The sequence below is a fragment of the Haemorhous mexicanus genome, chromosome 10 (assembly GCF_027477595.1).
Source record: "Haemorhous mexicanus isolate bHaeMex1 chromosome 10, bHaeMex1.pri, whole genome shotgun sequence".
Taxonomy (NCBI): Eukaryota; Metazoa; Chordata; class Aves; order Passeriformes; family Fringillidae; genus Haemorhous; species Haemorhous mexicanus.
The window spans coordinates 21,147,482-21,164,997 of NC_082350.1; the positions used below are offsets into that span (position 1 = coordinate 21,147,482).

At 39.9% G+C, this 17,516-nt stretch overlaps 1 protein-coding gene across 1 annotated transcript in view; it reads right to left on the reverse strand.

Annotated features, from left to right (window-relative positions):
• The window catches only part of NAALADL2 (N-acetylated alpha-linked acidic dipeptidase like 2), a 381,205-nt gene that overhangs the window by 349,192 nt on the left and 14,497 nt on the right, over nt 1-17,516 (reverse strand). The gene's annotated exons all lie outside the window — the stretch shown is intronic.

Sequence of the window (17,516 nt, forward strand, 5' to 3'; positions counted from 1 at the left end):
AAATTATTTGCACCATCTCTGTTCCTCCGATTTATCAATCTGTAATTACTTTCATTGTCACAATAATTTGTATTGGTTCTAATTTGTCCAATTAAGGAAGAGGCAGATGCTAAAATGCAAATTACATAATTACAAGTAGGGGTGTTACTGATGTGTATGCTCCAGTCAGTCATGGTCCTTAGAGTGGACAGCTTCTCTTCACCTCTGTGGAGGCAGAATTCCACATCCTTCTAATATTTTTCCCCATAAGCAAACACTAATCAACATGCAAAAAAGCTCCCAACTACTGAAATTGCTCCATTGTGTCAATGTCAATAATGCTGACTCTTCGTATACTATTTTCTTGAGCAGATAAAATTTAAATTCAACAGAAAAAACACAATAATTAAAAATTAGGACTAAATTGACCCACACATTTCACAAAGTTTCCACAGTTTTCCCAGAGCAATTTTTGTCTCTGACTGTGGAACTCAGTTTTCACATCACCCTTGAGGTGCTGGCTCTCAGGAACAGCTGACACAGGCATTCCTACACCCAGGTGCAGGTTTTTGGTGGGAACACAACCAGTTTCCAAGCCTACTCCTCAGCATTTCTCTTCCATACCAACACTGTCACCATCCATTCACATCTCTTCATTAACATTCTCATCTGGCATTACTGATACAGGTTAATTTTACAAGGATGAATGAATGCTTGAGCTCTCCTTGATCTTACATCACTGCTGACCTCCAGAAGATCCTGCTCATCTTTTCACTTTCATCCCTGCTGTGAAAAGCAGAAAAGCTCAAAGACTGTTTTGCCTCTCAATCTCACCCTGATTACTGAGCACACAAGAGAATTCTGGGGCTGCACACTCTTGTTTACAGCTTACAGCTCTCTAAAAACATCAGAAATGTTCTTTCCCTTTCTCCACCCACAATTAAGAGGGAGTCAATGCTATATCCCTCACTTATCCCCTATTTCCACAGTGAAATGACTCATGAGAGCAGAATTTTTCTCCAAACCAGATCATGCAGAAGACGAATGCTGTTCTTGTAGTGCTGCTGTTAGAAACAGATTGAAATAGGACTGAAGGACTTTCTGGTCACAGCAGCACAGTATGGTGTGATTTCCATCATTCTTGGCTGGTCTTTTTAAATACCTTGTTTCAAATATCACTTCCACATCTCCCCTCAGTTAAGTTTATAAATAACTCCACACTACAAAACGGAAATGTAGATTTTTGGAAGTTCAGCAGCTCAGAGGGATTTTTAACTCATTGGTTTGTTGGATTGGGTTTGGTTTTAGGCAGTTTTGTAATCTTTTAAAAATACATGGATAATTCCATTCCTTAACACAACCTTTTTCTCCCTGTAGGGGCAAAGGTCATCACATATTTTGTCCTGAAATATTTTCTTTATATGTCCTTTTTACCCCATAAGTAAAGCAGTTAGAGAGCCCTGCTGACTTTATTTACTTCCTTATTTATTCTGCAGCAGCCAGACACATGCCTGTTTGCACTGCTCCTGAGAGCTGTTCCTGCTAAAAGGTAATCTAATTGAGCCAGAGCCTTCAACACATCAAGCAGATGGCTATAAATAATGCAAAAATGCTGAACTTAGTGGAGCCATCACAAAAAACATTCACACCAGTCAGTCCAACTTGTTAGAACATCTTTAGTCCGAGTCACGCCATACACATCTTTACAGCTAACTCAGGAAATTCGAGATTCATTTGTCAATGTAGCAAATTCTTCTTTGTCCATCTGTAAAACAAATACTCTGTGCACTTGTACAGCCCCTGAAGTTCTGTTTCTACTTACACTGCTTTGAAAAACTCGTGCTGAATACATAAACTGGGAAGTACTGGGAAGTACTGGGCACTCAGAAAAACAAACCAAAAAACTGCCACAAAACACAAACCAGCTGAACCTGTGCATTTTTTACACTACAGATTATGACATGAATGTTTAAAAAATGAGACTTCTTTCCTTATTAAGACAGAGATCACAGCAGTGTATTATATAGAAAAGGATTTGTTGGCTTCAGTGCACTTCCCAGGCTGCTGTCAGCTGCTCAGTGTAGATTCTTGTGTAGAAATTCTGGTTTTCGGGGGGGAAATAAAAATCTGAAGAAAAAGAAAAAAAATTGGGACTTCTATTTTTCTGCTTTAGCTAATAAGAAAGCCTGCAGGTTTATATTCCCCATTCCTTTACCACTTTCTTCTCCTATTTGTGTGTGTGTGTGTGTCTCTGTAGCACACTTTTAAGAGTGGCAAACAGCCCTAAAAAATTTAGCTAGCGTGTCAGAGTTACTTCTGATTTTATCTTTAAACAGATTTCAATAGCAATCTTTTCATTTGACTAAAAGCTTGCTTAGCTCTTTTGCAGAGAAAAAGCCCAAAGAATCACGCATCCCTCTCCTCTTACAAAAGACTTTATAAACACATAAAGATAGTTTGTCTTTAAAAAAGAAACACTTTAGGAGCCATTTAAAACCATTTCACCACTTTTTAAAATGTATGTTTTCATAATCTGCTGCTTGTATAGAAAGCTTACACGTAAAAGAAAGTGGAAATTCATGTCATAAACATTAAGTCTTTCAGGTTTCCACCAGCTACAGAACAAAATCAGCCTTAAGTCATCAACCACCATTTACCCCGAGCTTCATTTTAAAGGAAGTTTGGGATTCATACTTTCAGTCAACTCAAGCACTAACCATCTCAGAGAGAAACTACAAATACATTAAGTAGGCTCCATCTCTAACCTCTCCCTTCCAGCAGAAGCAGTCAGAAGTAAACCTCAGGGAGCAGGATATTAGTCTACCTCTCAGCTTCAAGTAAGCCCACAAAAAAAGAGATTTAAGGGAGCTGGGAAAGCTGACAAAAATGATTAGCAAGAATACCAACACTGGGAAAAATAACACAGGAGATAGAGACAGCTGATGCAAGCCACTCTTCCTTTTATAAAGTAAAAAAAGCTTCTCATTAACTTCTGAATTCAGGTATCAGATAAATACAAACTAATTTATTTCAAATATTTTTTGTCTGTCCATTCTTGTAATTACACAGTGGTTTGGCAAACCATATCTTGCCCTACATGACTTTTCCTCTCTCTCAGAAACAGGTTTGTCATTTTCTTTTTTTAATTTTTTTTTTTTTTAATGACAAGTTTGTTGCTATTTGGGAACAGTACTGACATTATTTTACCATTTGGGAAACAATCCATAGAAATATCCATACCACTTTCAAGTGACATAGAACACAGCTCCAAGTGCAGCCACACCCTCACACCAAGGGAAGAAGTGCCAGGCTTGGTTGTACACCCACTCCAAAGCATCCCAAAATGCCACTCCAAGCAAGGCAAGCAGAAAAATTTGGCTTCTGTTAACTAATACGGATTTATGTTTATTTATAAATATACGTATCACATATGTACTGTATTTTTAAAGGAATGCCAGGAACCATGGATTAAGGAGGAACATGAAATTGGTTAAAAAAAGAAAGAAAAACCGAATAACTGATGACTGTCTGTACAGTGCCCACTTTGATAGTAGTACCAGTAGAAGCAATCTGCATGTTAATTAAGCCATGACTGAAGTGAAACCCATTAATTTTGCAAGAGACCTGCCTGCCATAGATGGCTTCCCCAGTAACTGCTTTGTACTTGTTTCCCCCTGCCATAAACTATGCTCCAACACTGCTGTAAGTTCCATTGCAACTAAACAAAAATCTGCTTAAGGGGAAGAATGGCAAGTGCTTGCCTTTCAAGGAAAAAAAAGCCTTGCAAGAAAGCTTTCTAGATCATTCTAGAAGAAAGCTTCTAAAGGGGAAAATGAAGGGACAAAATGAGGAAATAAATGCAGATAATTCTAAACAAAACATTCACCCAACAAACACCTACAAGACATTTTTCAGCTGCTTCTAATGGGTTTTATTTGCTTTTGATTATTCTTTTCACATATTAAAATACATTTACTGTATTATGCATTTTATTTCTTACAGTGATGTATGAGTCTTCTCTAACCTTTTCTTGAGATGTAACTAAAGTGCATCTCAAGTGGTTTTGTCACAGTTTTCACACATTATCAAGTTCTGGTAATCATATGAATTCTGCTAATATTTAGCTAGGAATACACAACATAAAACTATTTCAGTATGAATCACGCCTTAGCACTCCACATAAACATCCCTGATGTTTCACATTTGCATCCTCTACTTATGGCTCTTAAGCTGCCAAGCATATGGTTTTAGACAAGATTAAAGACAGATTTAGAGAGATGCAGGGTACATCTATCTACACCACCTTACACCAGTATTACTTAATACCAGATATATTTAAGGAAAAAAACCCCAAGTTTTAGCTAGAAAATAATATGCTTTCATTGGAGTACCCAGAGAGGCTCACATCCCTCACCACCAACCCCTGTGAGCTTCCTCATGCGTCTGGTGACACACAACCACAATTCAGCAGTGTGTAAGAAAAATGGGAGACTGGAATGGCCCTCCAGGACATGTACATGGCCAAGCACAGCCCATGCACCACCCTGTGAATGAGCAGGAAGCTGTGCTGACGACTTGCACACCTCCCAGAAACTTGCCAGGCGTAGCACAGAGCCCTGAGCTGCTGTTCCTGCCCCTGTAGAACACAAGTCTTACCCCCAGGGATGGTGACTAGGTCCAAAGTTTGGGAATTCCCAGCCTACAGCAGGCTTTACAATTGCATGTCCTCTCTGCAAAACCCAGAGATAAATACAGATGGGACACTGAATAAAGGAGGCTTCAGATAAACCTTGTAAACATCACACCTGCAGACTGACCAATACCACCATGCAATGCACTTTCTAAATATTTCAGAGAATACTGAGTCCATTAAAATACAAACCAAGACTCAGTTCTATTTAGCAAATGGAAAAGTCTCTCCTGCTGTCCCCTGAAAGTGCAGCCACAGCTTTTCCCACCAGGGTCACACATCTGCCTGCCAGATGCTGAGCAAGTGCTCTGGCACTGCTTCTCCTCACCCTCTGCATGGAGGAAGGTCCCCTCAACACAGCAGCAAGGGCTTTGTTTTAAATTTGGGTGAACCCTCAGGCACTGACTCCTGTCAGTGACCAACTGGCTTTCTCTCCAAAGATTTTGCTTGGTTTTTCTGGGCAGTCAAATCAAACCTGGCAGTCTGTCAGGTGTTTCCTTCCCTATGTACAAATAGCACCCAAGTTAATCATTATCTATCCTAGCAAAAAGTTACAGTTTCAGCAGCACCAGCAGGAAGAAAAGCAGGGTATTTATACCCTATTACATAAAAAGAGGATCTTAAACCTTTAGGAATAACACGTGGTGTTCAAGGAAGCCATAATGTTAAACCTACCAACAGTTTTGACCTATTTAGACTTGAAAAGCACTGTACTGGCCCTCAGTCCTGCTGACCCCAATGGCTCCATTTCCTTTCCATGCTGGTCCTGTCCCCCACTGCCCAACCAAGCACAGCTGGATTTCACAACACTGGGCAAGAAGCAGAGAAAAGCCAAGCAGCTACTGAAGCACTCCCAAGCTGGAAACCCAACACTGTGTTGTTTAAATTTCCCACATATCACCACAAATTCAAGTACTTTAATACATGCAGAAAAAGTGGCAGTACTGTAACACAGAACTGATCAGTTCTTTCAATGATCACATAGAAAATGATCATCATTAAATCAGCAGGCATCACCCAAAGTTCTCATCATCCTGAGAGCAGGAGGCAGCAGGTAACAGCCTGGGTGATCTGATTCAGCTCAGTTATTTTTTTATTCCCCTTGAGGCTTCTTTACAGCAGTTCAACAGAGTTTAAGAGAGAAGGGACACAATTTCCAGAACACCACACTTTGAATCTGTCCCAGAATGAATAATTGGATGGAAGTTTAGAAAATGAGAAACACCGAGCCAGCCTCATAGATCTGTAATTGAATGCCCCACAATGGCACAAGTTGGGCAAGTCAGCCATAAATTTTTATACCTTAAGCTTTCAAGTGGCAGAATGGAGACTTGGGAGATATTTCTGGTTCCATCTATCCATCAAGCAGCTACAAGTTGCATTAGTCTAACACACCAGGAAGATTCAGCCCAATGAAACAGTAAATTGATGCTACTCTAAAACTCTAAAGCAGCACCAGAATCAACACTGTCCCCTGTGTGGTACCCAACACCTCCCTTGCTAAATGGTGAGCTCTCAGCATTTCCTCACCACCAACCACAATAAACATCCAGTGCTGCCAGAGCACACAGAACAGCACTCCTGGTGTGCAAATAAAACATTTCATCAACTAACAACTGGAGATTTATGAAAATCAGTGTCAGAGTGTCACTGCAAAATGTCTTTTTCATTGTCCCTTCCCTACACCTGTATCCTTGGATACAGGAGTCAATTATTCACAGGGTTTTTTTCATTCCCACTGCCCAGCCTTTCAGCAGAGGCACACTGTACCCTAGAGCACTCTCTTCTCTACAAGTCAGGAGTTCTCCTTTGTCATGGGTCATCCTCCACGACCAAGCAGAAAGCATTGCTTTGTTCTAATGATATTAATGGTTTTAATGCAGTCCAGGGCAAGTGCATTGCAATACTGATTTTCCCAACAACCCTACATAATGTTGCCCTATTAATAACACACTCATAAGGCCAAATGCATCTTCTTTAGGCCAACAGTTACAATGATTACTACTATCTACAGGTCCATAGACTAATTTCACTTTATTTAACCACAAGGGTTATTACACAGGCAGCTCTGGAGAAAAATAATTTCCTTCCCCTAATTATTAAAAAAGCAAAGCCAAACAAACCACAAACAAAAAAAATATATCCCTCAAAACAAAGAAAAAACCACCAAAACCTTTGGCTTTCTTGTATGCAGTTTTTGTTTTATAAATGTGAATCACAGAATCATTAAGGTTGGAAGGGACCTCTGGGTGTCATCCAACCCAGCCTCCCCCACCAAGGCTCTTGCAGGGGGTTCCTATATTCACATGTCACACCTACAAACCAAGGAGCATAAGCACACTGACACAATCTGATATTGAGTTATTTTATAATAGAAAATCAAAATTAGAAAATAATCCAACCAAGCAGGTGGCTTTTGCCACCCTGCAATGATTTTATTTATGACCATGATGTTATCACTAAATCTAAATTAAACAAATTACTTCCTAAGTACCTGGGGTATGAACAGCTTTGATCCTCTCCTGTGCCACCCCCTGGACTGATCACACTTTGCACAAGGCACAGGTGATGATGCTCACCAAGAGCATCCCTTTATCTGCTTTGAAATTTTCCCAGCCACCCAAAAATGTATGGCCCAACTGTGCCCCGTCCAGAAGATGCTTAAATGCCATGTTCTCTTAAGTTTAAATGTTCTCCTAATCAGGCACTAAGGAGTTATGTTCAGGGTGATTGCAGGTCATTAACAACCACGAACTGCATTCAAGGAGATGAGTTACTGAGCTCCAATATGATCAGTATTGCAGCTAGAACAGATCTGTCCTTCTGTAAGGACAGGCCAGAGTTTTGACCCTTTACCCTATAAAATCTTCCAGCCATTGTCACCTCTTTGACAGCTCTCTTTATGAATGGTACTATGTTAAAGAGCCAAAACCCTACCAGAAATCATCCAGAGTTTTATTAAATAATCCAATTTTACAAATTACCTCTTTTTGAATCTCTGAAAAATGCTCCTCGATGATTTTCCCCCTTTTAATCTGAAAAAGACTCAATTACTACATCAAAGAGAAAGCTAATGTGAAAATTAAAAGAGAAAAAGTAATTTAAACAGGAAACTGAGAGGAAAAAAGTAACAGGTGGTAATGGATTAAATTCCATTTGTTTCCTATGAGATGAAATGAGATATGGAGACTCAAATTTTAAAGAAAAGTGTAAACTCTGAGTGGTTCTCAGCAGTAGAAATCAACCTTTTGGCCTAATACTCTGCTGAGAATCAGGAATGTTAGAAGCTCACTCAAACATTAACAGCACTATAAAGAAAAAGATTTCCTACATGGGGCTATACTCACTAACTTTATTCTAATGGAGTCAGCAGCACAGTTTCCACCAGCTTGCTGCAGCCCAGCTCAGAGTGCAACAACCAGACTTTGGATAAGGAGCTCCAGAGAGCAGGAACAATCAGTTGCACCTTTCATCTGCCTGCACATCTGCACCCTCATAGTTTTAATAATTGATTTTTCTGTGATCTTTATTTTTGAATGACAGCCTAGCAGTGGACTGACATTCACACTAGTTCAAGAAGATGACTACATAGCTTCAGAAATGCTAAAAAATAATTTTATGGGAGAAAAAAGTCTTATACAGTATGCCCAGTGTTTTACAGAAGTCACAGTGAGGGGTCAGCATAGAAAAGTGCCTGTCATTCCCCCTGCAATTACCATCCCTGCCAGAGTCCCATCAGCTTCAACACTCCAGGGTTTGATGAGAATCTTTTCTTTTGACACACAACTTATGTCATTTATCAACCAATGCTGAACAACACAGAAACTTAAATGAAAACCTTGAGAGATTGGTATTACCAGCTTGGGAGTAACAAAGGAAGAGGGTGGTGAGGCAAACTGCACAATCTGTAAATGCATCCTGCAAAGTATGTAAGTGTTTTATGATGCTCAGGTGTCAAATTCACATCAGGAATAAAATAAGTAACAGAGTCAGAGATAATCTCTATATATTGTGGTGCACACAACAGTGCCCAACTGCTCTGAAGAGACTGTGGGCAATTGTAATGTATATAAAAATCTGTAAGTATCTGTAGTACATTTATCAATATGTTTCTATCATCTACTTATGTGAGATACATATATACATATGTATGTCTTATGGGTTTTTTTAAAAATCTTGGCATTTTTTCCTCATTTTTTTACTTGTTCTTGGCTCACTGAGACATACAAAGCCACTTACCTCTCCAAAGCCCTTGAAATCTTAGAAGTTCTGAAATATTTAGAACTTTGAACAGAAAATGAATAACAGTATTTTAATAGACAGAAAGCCAATCACAAGCAGTAACTGAATCTGCTGGATCAATTGCACAGATTGGTCATTAATCAGAAGAATACATCTATTGTCATGTTCATAGGATTCTAGTAGAGACAAAAATAAAAAACAGGGTGTGCAAGGATCTTGATTAATTACCCTTTTCACTGACAAGGGTAATTTTATTTGATGCCTTTCAATATAGTCCTCCACCAGCATGGCAGTGCTTTCATTTTTGTATGTAACTCCTCATGAAATGAGTATTATGCCTTTTATTTAAATAGTCCTTCTCCAAAGAACTGCAGAGCAGCAGAGAAAGAACAGTCAATTTAATGCCATCACCACAAAAAAATCAGAAGTTCCTTGATGGTGTAAACAGACTGCCAAGGTAAATTGTTTTTATGTGGAACAATGTTACACTGAAAGGCCAAAGTTTATGGTCACTCCTTGAGGAACACCCTTTGAGCCTTCTTAGAATTGATTGGATTTACAATTTCTTCTTTTAAAATATTTTTCTTTGCAGACAGAGCTTCTTTTGCAAGCTCCATAGAACATTAAGGTTGGCAATAACCTCTATGATGGACAAATACATGAACTAGGAAGGGCCAAGTAAGAGGCTGTTTGCCTGAAATACTGTGTTCAAATCAAAGATTAATAGGGGACTTTGGGCAGGTTTCTCTTGAGGGTTGGGTTTGTTCTTTTGCTTTTAATGTTATTACTCTAAAATTTAAACTCAGGAACAAGTAAAGTAATTTTGTTACATCTTCCCAAGGAATATTCAGCAGTGTTCTTAAGGAAACTAGTCAATTCAGAGAATACTTGCAGATTTGGAGGGTGTTTTAAGAGATTTCTATCAAACTTCTGGCTTTTGCACCAATTCCTTTCATATAGATCAGTTCTCTGAATTCCCCTTGACATAGGGCAATTTAAAACATTTAACTCACCCTACAGCAAGTTCTTCATGATTCAACAGCTGAATAAAGCACATTTTGTACATACCAGTACATCTGCAGCACTCTAACTGATAAGATCCAAGTTTTGAGAGATGGTGTCAATTTCACATTACCAGAAATACTTTTTTCTGGGGTATTGGGGGACGGGGGGTTTGTTGGTTTTTTTTTGGTTGGTTGGTTTGTTTTCTGTTGCTGGTTTTTGGCTTTTTTTTAAACTTGCTTTATTTCAGCCACTTGGCTTCAGCATGTGCTGACAGTCACTTGATAGCAAGTAACAAGGGTAGTCCTGGTGATGGTCGTGGTTTTGACACCAAAAAGCAGCATAAATACTCACAAATACCATCTTTTTTCAGTTGGAAGAGAGGCGTCCTGTCAGGAACACTGCTAACAAAAGCAGAAACCCAAGCAGCACAGCACAGTCCCAGCACAGTGAAACAAGACTTCACTTCAGCAAGACAAGGGCTGGATCACCACAGAAGAGCAAGAAATTCTGGCACAGAAGTCTACTGCATATAGAAGAACAGATCCCACCCAAAGAAACATGTTTTAGCAAAACACAGATGGGTTTAGGAAATCAAGAGAGAACCTTTCTAATATTCCAACCTTTAACATGAGCTTTCACAGTAGTTTCCTCAGACCTAGACAATGACTTCTTTGCCTATTTTTTCCAACCTGCCGCATATCAGAAATTCTATTTTTAATATTCAGTTATAGATGATGTGACAAAGAAGTATGGTGTGACAAAACTGTATGGACCTGGGTATTACACAACCCCTTAGAAACACCACTCCAGGTATAATAGACATTAAGCAGGTGAATAACTTGTATTTAGTTTCACTGACAACCACAAGGATTATTGTGCTCAGAATTAAATACTGCTTAAGAGCTTTTCTCATTGCAGCTAAACACAAGTTTATATCACAACCACAACGCATCCACAGCCTCCTGCTTTCCTCCTGATACGAGACTTTTTTGCAGCAAACTAAGTAAAACTGCTGCAATTTCACAGAAGTTTCACATGCTTAAAACTGGATTAATGTCACTGGGGGGGGGGGGAAAAATCCACAAAGCAAATAATTCACACAGTAATATTTAGTATAGCACCATTTCAGAAGCCTTTTCCTCCAAATGAAAGCATGCCACTGCACAAACAGCTTCACAGCTGGCTGGGCTGGAAGGGTCCTTGGAGCTCATGGAGTAACATCACCCTGCCATGGGCAGGGATATCTCCCACCAGACCAGGATTCCATGAGGACCAGGGTTTGTTAATGTGAGGCTGCTCCTCTCTGTCTACACAAGGTCTCAATCCACTCAGCATTCCCAGGTGGGTGGTCTCAAGCAGACCCCCAGTATAAATCACAAATGGATCTGACTTACCTGGTGAATAAAACACCCTCTTTTAAGATCCACAAATCTTTTACTGTAGTTGATAACAGGGGCAGACCTAGCTCAGAAGTCTGACAGCTTTTGCTATCACTCACTTGCTAATGCATGCTTCATTCTATCCAACTTTTCTAAATTTAAAGAAGTACAGGAGATTTTCATCTTACCCCTGGGTAAAAAGGTCATTGTTTCTAACTGATTTGCAAAAGTAATTCTGAATGCAACCATAAGCATCAAGAATATTTCATTTAGGCAGAGTTGAACTGCCTGATATGAGATAAGCTTAATGAAATGACGGACAGATAAGAGCAATGTTATTTTGGTCAGTGGCATAAGGAAACTGTCAAGAGAATTAATCAGCCCAGGGTATTTATTGTAAGGGAGAACCATGCTTGCACTCTTGTTTTCACACAGCTGCATTTGTATTCATTCCTTTATTCCTTGAAGCAAGTTGCAGGCTAAAATCCCAGGTCAGGAAGAGGCTGAGACACTCTGACTGACAGGGAAAGGAGGTCCATGAAACCTCCCTTGGGGACTCCAACCTGACACCAGAGCAGCCTGCACACCAGCTCTGCACACATGGACATAGGCAAAAAAATCACTTGCACAGCTCAGGTACATTGATCACTGCATGCTAAACATTCCTAACTCCTCTCTTCAGACTACCAGGAACATGGGACACCAGCAGAAATGTAGAATTTGATGACAGAAATCACTTTCCATGTGATTTCCATCATGCTGCTGGTAAATACACAAGACCAAGGCCCTGATTATTCAAACCATGGTTTTTATTTTCAAACACTGAACAATTCAATTTGCTCCATGCAGCAGGGCAGAAATACACTCCTCCAGTCAAAGGACTTCTCCACCCATGAGGGTCCCTCAGAGGTCCCTTCTCAGCAGAGGAAACCTCTCTGCTCAGCTCTGCTCCACATTTTCTCAGGAGTAACAAACACAAAACTGTATTATTGGTTACCATCGAGTTTCCAGTGACAGCCACATAAGCCCAGTATATTCAGGGACAAAAAGCAGCTGCAAAAACACTGACCTGCTACAGGAAGGGCAAAATGATTTGTTCCCGTAACAGAATTAAGCTCCATCCTACTTCCCAGCACCTTTAAGTAATGCAGGGCACTTTTTTTTTCCCCTCTCTGTAAGAATGATCGATGTGTAATGTGGCCAGAAATGTTTTCTGCTGTTCTAACTGCATTTTCTTTCTTACCTCACACAACACTTTGTCCGGAAGGGATGGATAAATATTTGACGTGGCATCATTCCCAATGCTCCCCCACAACCTAAAAGTTTTTAAAAGATTAAATGTTTTGTTTTCCTGTCTAATAATTAATGAAAAAGAGTTTGTTTTTTTTCCCCTGCTTCTGTATTCATTGTAATTACAAAACAAATTACGTAATTCCACACACATAAAAATCCTCTGAGGTTATTTTACTGGTTCTCCCAGTGAGGATTTGACTAAGAACAGGATCACAGCTAATGAAGTCAGCACTAAAACCCTCATATAATCTTTCTGAATACCCATGAACTTCCATATGGAGTAAAAATAAATCATTTTTATGATTGCTTTCTGACACAATTAGGAGGAATATAAAAGAAGACACAGACTAAAATATAACATGAGTATTATGAAAATATGTCAAGTGGATGATGTGACACTAGGATGGGAAGAAGCCAGTATGAGATGAAAGCAGTGTAAAAACATACTTTTGCTTTTATTAGTGACAAAGTTTGAACAGTGTACTTAAAACTAGTTACAAAACTATGTGGTACTGAAATAAAGATTTCAAATCTGCTGTGCCTGCAATCTGTCACAGACTAAACTTAAGACCAAAGATTTGCTGCTTTTTTCTTATTGCTGGCCCATTAGTAACACAGCAAAGAATAAAAATGTGTAAGTGAAAAAAAAATAAATTTAATAGCTCTACTGTAGTTCAATATAATGTATTTCCATGTTTTCAGTCAGAGAATCACAGAATGGTTTGGGTTGGAAGGGATCTTAAAGCTCAGAGCTCCATCCAGGCACTTCCAACCCGTAGAAGGAAACAGGAGCAATAGGAACAGCTTAGAGTGACAAGGATGGTGAGGATGAGACCCTGGAGAGACAGTGAAAGAGCGTTCAGCCACCTTGGAAGCTGGTAATTTAGTTAATTATAGAATCAGAATTTCCTGAGTTGGGAGGGACCCTCAAGGATCACAGAGTCCAACTCCTGGCCCTGCACAGACACCCCATGAATCACACCCAGGGCCTGAGAGGATTAGCCAAACACTCCTTGAACTCTGTCAGGCTTGGGACTGTGACCACTTCCCTAGGAGCCTATTCAGTGCTCGACCACCCTCTGAGTGAAAAACCTTTTCCTAATATCAAACCTAAACCTTCCCTGACTCAGCTCCACGCCATTCCCTCAGGTCCTGTCACCCATCACCAGGGCAAAGGGATCAGTGTCTGCCCCTCCTCTTCTCCTTGTGAGGAAGCGCCAGACCCTGATGAGGTCTGACCTCAGTCTCCAGTATGAACTGACTAAGTGATCTCAGCCACTCCTGGTATCCTCCTCCAGACCCTGCACCATCTTCACAGCCCCCTTTGGACCCTCTCTGGTAACTCTGTCTCTCTTATTTTGTGGTGCCCAAAACCACACACAGGACTCGGAATGAACTCAAGTTTCACAGTGCTCAATTCTCCTGCTGGAGAGCCCGAGGCAGCAAAGCCCTGGGTGTCCCCAGCCCCAGCTCTCCTTCCCTACACAGAGCTCCTGTCACCTCTGGATAGGGGGATGCTCACAATCAGCAGTTAACATCAGATGTTCATCATTTTTACTTACTCCTATTACTCCTGCTAGTCATCTGAGGACTACATTAGAAATTTCTTTCCTGAAATGGTTTTAGGCTTTACCCTGGAATTAACTGTCTCTATAAAAAAGGAAGCATTAAAAAACCATTAAACAGCTGGATACAACATCTGCCTTTCCTAGGTCATTAGTACTTAAGAACAGTAAATTTATGAGACTACAAGGTTACAGAGACTGACAAAGAATCACACTTCTCTCTAATCCTTGTCTTTCAAGTGTTCCAGTTAAACCAACTGTCCTTTTTTTTTTCTTCTTTTTTTTAAATGCAAGGCATGCCAAAAGGGAAAGAACCATCAACTCTTCAACATTTCAGCAGTTTTGTCACAATAAGAGGCCATTTTTCTTTGGACTCCAAAATACCGAGTGATGTGATTTTATTTAGCATTTTCATATCTCAAATTCATGCCTGCAAGGCTTAAAAAAGGAACCTGGAAGACTAAAAAATAAATAAGAGGAGGACAAAAAAAACTATCTCATGCAATATACACATGACCTCCTTCTTTAACACCAAAATTTAAGGCAATCTCAAGATTCTTTGGGATATTGTAGGTTTTTTCTGAGGATCTATGTGAGGCAGGCAGCACTTAGTCCCATGCACTGGCTTCCTTGCTTTGAACACCTGGACTCTGATCACATAGTGGCACCCAGCCTTCACTAGCAAAAATCATGAACCACTTGGCAATTCGGCAATAGTTTAAGAATATGAACTAATTTATACTCATTAACAGACTTTTAATAGTCAGCATTGACTTTCAAATGAAAATTACCATCAAAATCCATGAGGTGATGTGACTCTTGCTTTCAAAAATAAAAATGTCTTATTCTATGAAGAAAAAAAAAATACTGAGCCTGAAAAGTGAAATTTAATAATATAGCCAAAAAATAATTGTTTTGAAAGTCATATTCTACACTCAACAGGGAAGCATTGGTTCCAATTTATACTGAAGTATCTCTGTTCTCAAGATCACAATATTATATCACTGTTTAAACTCCTTCCCTGCCAAAAGTAAGAAATTCAAGTCTTTTCATTTCACGGTCTGAAATCTCAGTTTAAAAGTGGTTTGTATTTTTCCCCCCCTTAATCCAGGTTCTAATGACACTGATGTAGGCAGATACATTTTATAGGTATTTCCATTATCAGGGCTTGTTAAGAAAATATTCTTTCAAGAAGGATATTGGCATGCAGGTATCTCAACATGAACAAAAACAAGTTTTACAAAATCTGACATCAAAAGTTACTTCCGCAGAGAAAGAAGGAGATCAAAACCTCATTTGCACACCCACACTCATCCAAACAGATAGTTTTGAAGAAGAAATGAAAGAAGAAGGGTATGAAGCATGTAATGGATAATTGGCTACAAATTAATGCTCAGGGGGATGCAGGGACCCACAGAGAGCTCTTTGTTCCCCCTCCATGCCGTGAGTGTCCCCAGCTAAATGGCCGTGGGTGGGGGAGTTTCCTCCTGCTCGGATCTCAGTGCAGAACTGGGACCTGCACTGATGCCTTGTGAAGGCTGACTTAGAACTGAGACTAGATGGAGCTGAAGAATAAAGCAGGGATTTATTAGGAGGCTTCAAAAGATCCATCTGGGGCAGTACAAGAGCCCAGCCAGGGCTACATCCAAGATGAACCCGAAATGGTTATAAAAATGGATGACTGGTCATGGGATCTTACCCTTTTATAAGTTCTGCTCCATTTGCATATTGGAGCTAATTGTCCAATTACAGCTCCAGCCCATGGAGTCCCATCCTTCTTGTTTTTCTCTCTTCATTCCACCATTGTTTGTGCTCTTGGGCCTGAGATCTGGATTGGCTGTCCTTGGCGCCCAGCTAGAGAATGAATTGTTTTGTCTCCCTGCTCTGTGCACAGAGCTCACCATCCCCTAATATGAAGCCCAGACCCACACACTAAAGCAGTACAGAATTTGAAAAATATAAAAGCTAAAACCTGAAGCATCAGCATCTGCTGAGAATTATGGCTCTAACTCACACCTGACTTACCCTCACCCAGAGCAAAGCCTTTGCTGGCCCGGGCAGTGACACCAGCATCACCCCAGCACTCCCAGAGCAGCCCCTGGGTGGCACACGGGTGTAGCTGGAGCCTCTCTCACATCTGGGTAACCCTGGCCATGTCAGACAGCAGCTACACTCCAGATGAATCCGGTCTGGGAGTGCAGAATACATCCTGGAAACAAAGCACAGCCTGCCCCAAACACAGGGCATCCAAATTGCACACCTGGGCTGCAACAAAACTCATCCAGAACTTCAGCCAAGAAATTCAGCTTCCCTTCCTCTACCACTGACAGGCTCTGAAGAATCAGGCTTCAGTGTCAGTCCTTCTCCTGAACCAGCTGCAACTCATCATGTGATAATCCCATCTTCAATTGCTAAATCCCTCCTTTTCAGTGCCCATTTCCTGGTGTTAAGCCAGTTATTTGCCTGTGGCTCCCTATTCTTTCAGACTTTCCCAAGACTCGCTCGTTTAACATCCACTATGTGGTTTTTCCAAAGATAAATAAATTGTTTCCATCACTCCCAACATTTTAAACAGATAAACACATACACATGGCCTGAGATGCCATGTGTATGTGTTTATCTGTTTAAAATGTTGGGAGTGATGGACACATATTATACTGTAAATCTGCCAAGTTCCATTTTTCAACTTTCAAGCATAGGGGGGGAAGTGTTACATCAGGTATTAAAAAGTTGTATATTCTCCTATGGTGAGAAGTTTCATGCCAAAATTTAGAACAGGGTGCACAAAGCTTTACAGTTATGTTAACAAAGCTGTGAAAACAACTGTTTTCCTGGTGAAAATTGTGAAACACTGTCTTCACATCCTCAAGGCTGATTTGTGTGAACCACAGCTTACAAATGTACCAAGCACTAATCTAAATAATTTCCTCATTAATATACATAATATCACTATAAGCTACATAATTATGTAAGAATGAATGCAGCAACACCAGACAGATTTATAAGGAAACTGAAAGAACTCAGAATTTCCATTAGAACTCCAACATTTGTTTCACCTGTGTTCCTGCTTTTCTGCTAACATGCACCATGCTTTAATTCCAAATTCTTGCAATGCCCAAGTAGAATAGCCCAGACATGATGCAGTGATTTAAGTCATATGTACTACTCAAAAATATCAAGTAGAATTTTTAAAATTTCCAAATCCTTAACTCTGTTTTTGTAATTTACACTGTATGGGGAAATGGTTTTAATAGCAATTTATTCATTGTCTGATATGGAAGATCATGAAGTACCTAGAAATGTTATTAGTTTGCAATGTTTCTTCAAATTGAAAGAGAGTAGATCCTAATTAGACATTAGGAA